The 5,024-nt window shown below is 38.3% G+C and overlaps 1 pseudogene; it reads right to left on the bottom strand.

The window, feature by feature from the left end:
• Positions 1-2,861: 2,861 nt before the first annotated feature.
• Positions 2,862-3,232, bottom strand: LOC117720997 (thioredoxin domain-containing protein 17 pseudogene; annotated as a pseudogene).
• Positions 3,233-5,024: the final 1,792 nt, after the last annotated feature.

Here is a 5,024-nt window from a genome sequence, read left to right as displayed (position 1 = left end):
ACAGGTGGGACTCCTTTAAATTCCCACCCTAATACCACAACAACCATTGAAGCTGTGCACTCTGACTGGCCCACTCAGATCAACATCTTCCTTTGTCCTTTCCTGAATAAGGGATTAGCACAGAGCATCACAAAGAGCCCCATCCCACAGTATGTCTGCCTCCCAGGAGGCCTGGTCAAACCCAAGGCAGACAGCTCCACCTACCTCCATGGACAACTACTGCAATGTGTGACACTCAGGCCAATTAACACCAGATACAACTAGACTGCTAAAGGCAAGGACAAGAACAAAATCAACAAAAGTCAATACAATATGGCTCCATCAGAACCCAGGACTCCTACCAGACCTGGTCCTGGACATTCTAACATACCTGAAGAACAAAATTCTGACCTTAAACTCATTTCATGAAAGTAATAGAGGCCTTTAAAAAGGACATAAATCACCCCCTTAGAGAAATACAGGAAAATACAACCAAACAGGTGAAGCAAATAAATAAAACCTTCCAAAACCTAAAAATAGAAATAGAAGCAATAAATAAAACACAAATAGATGGAAACCTTGAGATGGAAAACCTAGAAAAGAGAACCAGAACTACAGACACAAGCAAAGCTAACAGAATACAAGAGATAGATAACAGAATAAAAGGCATAGAAGATATTTGAGAAGAAATGGTTGCATAGATTAAAGAAAATGCCAAATGTAAAGTTTCTGACTCAAAACATCTAGGAAATTTGAGGCAATATAAAAAGACAAAACTAAGAATAATAAGAATAGAAGAGAGTAAAAATTCATAGTCAAAGCACCAAAAAACATGCTCAACAAAATTATAAAAGAAAACTTCCCTAATGTAAAGTAAAAGATGGCAATAAAAGTACAAAAAGCTTACATAATCCCAAATAGATTGGGCCAGAAAAGAAATTCCTCTCACCACATACATGATAATAAAAAACCAAAAATCTACAAAACAAAGAATATTAAATGCTGCAAGGGAAAAGGGCCAAGTAACATATAAAAGCAGACCTAACAGAATTACACCTGACTTCTCAGCAGAAATTCTAAAGCTAGAAGATCCTATACAGATGTCTGACAGACCCTAAGTGACCAGAGATGACAGCCCAGGCTACCATACCCAGCAAAACTGACAATCACTATAGATGGAGAAACCAAGATATTCCATGACAAAACCAAATTTAAACAAAATCTTTCTACTTATCCAGCCTTACAAAAAATACTTGAAGGAAAACTCCAATAAAAAGGGAATAACTATACTCAACAAAACACAAGAAAATAATCATCTCTCAGCAAAACCAAAAGAATACAATCACATACACAGTAACACCTCCAACACCAAAATAACAGGAACTAACAAACAAACATTGGTCATTAATATCTCTCAACTTAAATAGGCTCATTTCACCAATAAAAAGACACAGGGTAAAAGAATGGATATGTAAACAGAATCTATCATACTGCAGCATAGAAGAAACACACCTCAGCAACAAAAATAGACACTACCTCATAATAAAGGGTTGGAAAAAGGTCTTCCAAGAAGAAGGACCCAAAAATTAAGGTGGAGTAGCCATTCTAATACCAAATAAAATAGACTTTCAACCAAAAGGAATCAATCAAAAGAGATGGGGAAGGACACTTTATACTTATTAAAGAAAAACTCCCCCAATAAGATGTCTCAATTCTGAATATATATGCCCCAAATCTAATTGCACTCATGTTCATCAAAGGAATTTTACTAAAGCTCAAATCATACATTGTACCCCATACAATAATAGTGGGGGGAGTTCAACACCCAACTTTCAACTTTCACCAATCCACATGTCTTCTCAAAACTTCATAGAAAAATGAGTGGAAACCTACAGATGTGGGGAATGGGGAAAGAATCTCCAGGAAGTCCCAGAGACCTGGGATAGGAAAGACTCACAGGAGTCAATACTGCACATTAGCTAAGGTGCTTAAAAGTGGAAACATGGAACGTGAAGAGGCCACCTGCTGTAGCCAGTCTGGACTCACAGTGGAGGGATAGGGACAACAACCCACAACAAATCTTTTGACCCAATATTTGTTCTACCTAAAAAAATAGAAGGTATGGCACAGAGACCAAAGGAAAGGACATCTAATAACCAGCCCAACTTGAAACTCATCCCATGTACAAGCACCAATTTCTGACATTATTAATGATACTCTGTTGTGCTTACAGAATGAGCCTAGCATAAATGTCCTCCAAGAGGCTCTTCCCAGCAGCATACTAAAACAGATATAGATACCCACAGCCAAACATTAGGTGGAGGCTGGAGACTCTTATGAAAGCATTGGGAAAATAATTGAAGGCCCTGAAGAAGATGGAACCAGACAGTAAGACCAACAGAATCAACAAACCTACATACCTGGGCACTGTCAGAATCTGTGTAACCAATAAAAGGACATATACAGAATGGAATGAGGCCCTCCTGCACGGATGTAGCAAATTGGCAACTCAGTATTCATGTCTATCCTGTCTGGCCTCAGTGAGAGAGGATGCACACAATCTGGCAAAGACTTGATATGCTAGGGTGCTGGGATACTCAGCAGAAACCCTACCTTCTCAGGGGTTAAGGAGAGAATAAATGGGGGAAGAGCTCTGTGACTGAGGGACTGGAAGGGAGAACAATGTTTGGTACGAAGATAAGTAAATAAACAAATGAATAAATAAACAAACAAACATCAAATAAATAAATAAATAAATAAATAAATAGCTCCTATGTTGGAAGTTACTGGGAGCCTGTTTTCAGCAATAGGACATGTGTCCTTAGCTGGCATGACTTTCTTTCCTTGTAAGATAGTATTTGCTACAGGAAGAAGCCAAAATATTAAAATTTGAACTCTATCATCTCCCTGAGGTCGGTCTAAGTGCACTCAGACTCCACAAGTTTTTGAGGTGTTCCATGTTTAAGTAGTTCAGGCACTGCAGTTAATTTCAGTTTTTGCCTGAAGTCATTCTTTGGGTCTCTTCAGTATATCTGACTCCTACTTAGCAGTAGATGAGCACACAGTATTCAATAACACGATTCAGTCCCTCTCTAACAGCTGAGCTTCCAAGCAGTCTGGACACCAGCTTTTCCGTTTGAAATACTTAGAAACACTGAAGTGGACAAAAATGATCTTTTTTTTCTTGGTGCTCCTACACTGCCTTATTGAACACCTCAAAGCCAGACACACTTTTCTTCTTGAATGTGGCCATGAGTAGAGTCCAGAGAGAAGCACAAGAGGAATCTTAGAGTCCTGCCACCTAAAGACAGGGTCCAAGTGGGACATTGACTCAAAAATATTTTAAATACTAAACGAATGTAAGAGACAGAGAAGTGTCAGGGGCCAGTCCCAGGAACGAGTGAGTTCCAGAGAGGATGTAAGGAACAGGCTAAGGGAGGAACGAGTGAGACACCAAGACTAGGATGCTCTGTAACTTCTGACTGACTTCCAATCAGAAATGTCCATTATTCATACAAATTCAAAAGCATTTACGACTTCAAGAGATATGGATCATGTTATTTTGTCTCAAGCATACTTTTTTGTATGCCCATGGTTGCACAGTAGAAAGATTTCATTTTCATCAAAGTCGTATACTTATTCCTAAAGCTCTACCAATAATTTTAGCTTAAGAAAGCAAGCAAGCATGTCACAGCCTCTTCTCAGTGTAGCAGTACTTTGAGCTTTCAAGATGTTTAGGTAGAATTTAAGTCAGTTCATCAAATCACCCTGTTCCAAGCCAGATATTGTTTGCTTTTAATGTTCATTCATATTACTTACAGATTTGCCTAAGCCCCAGGCTTAGGAACCATTGCAGTTGTTACTTATAAACCTATGAGAATTTTTTAATAAAGAAATTGTTTTGTTTCTATACTAATTAATATTACAACAATCTGGCATAAACCAATCTTTCCAACAATGACAAATCTTAATAGTGTATTCCTACATTCTTTTATACCACTTATACAAGCTATTCTATTATCTTGGTCTTTCCTGATTGTGTTGATGAGTTCCTACTATGGGCTTAGTATATATTGTCTTTTATTGTGTAGGTTATAATTCAAAGAAAGTCTATACATACTGAAAACTAGTCCTGTGCTCTGTTCTGATGTCACTTCTGTCCTGCTGAACCTTGCCAAACTCCTCTGAGTTCAAACTATTCTAATTATTTTGTTTCATGGATTTGCTTAGGGGCAGATAACAATCTCTAAGACACAGAGAAAGACTCCCAAATAGAAGTAACTACAGCTACTTTCTTAAGAGCAGGGGGTAGTACATTCAGGATTTTCTCAGAGGAATACAAATGCAATTTTGTCAGACAAGACATGGGTGAATCATTATGCTAAGAGACCCCCAAGAGTGTAACACACAGAAACAGAAGCTGATAAAAAGGGGATCAGGTCAAAATAAATAAATCCTAGAGATGAATGGTATATTGCATTTGAGATTACATATCCCAATCCATAGGCATCAATGATAAAAAGCAAATTAAAGAGATGCCATCTCAAACCATAGGTCATCCCTAGGTCTGTAATCTCAGCAGTCTATCTCATTAAATCATAGAATAGCAGACATTCAGAATTAACTACACTGAGTCATTTACTCTTAAATAAAATCTTGCAATCTAAAACAAGATGCCAATGGGCCCTCAACGCATATACAGCAGAGGACTGCCGGGTCTGGATTCAATCAGAGATGATGAACTTAACCCTCAAGAGAATGGAGGCCCCAGAGAGATTAGAGGTCAGGTGGGATGGATGGAGGGGGTGAGGGTGGAGACAATCTCATGGAGACAAGGGGTGGATTGGAGGTATGGAATGTGAAACAGTCGGGGGCTGGACTTGGGGGGGAATAAAATCTGGAGTTAAATAAGTAAATAAATAACCAGATACACTGAATTTAATAGAAGAGAAAGTGGGAAAGAGCCTCAAATTCATTGGCATAGGAGGAAATTTTCTAAACATAACTCCAATGGCTCAGGCTCTAAGATCAAGAATTAATAAATG

The sequence above is a fragment of the Arvicanthis niloticus genome, chromosome 15 (genome assembly GCF_011762505.2).
Source record: "Arvicanthis niloticus isolate mArvNil1 chromosome 15, mArvNil1.pat.X, whole genome shotgun sequence".
Lineage (NCBI taxonomy): Eukaryota > Metazoa > Chordata > Mammalia > Rodentia > Muridae > Arvicanthis > Arvicanthis niloticus.
The sequence above is the reverse complement of the archived record's forward strand: the minus strand, read 5'-3'. Positions and strand labels throughout refer to the sequence as shown.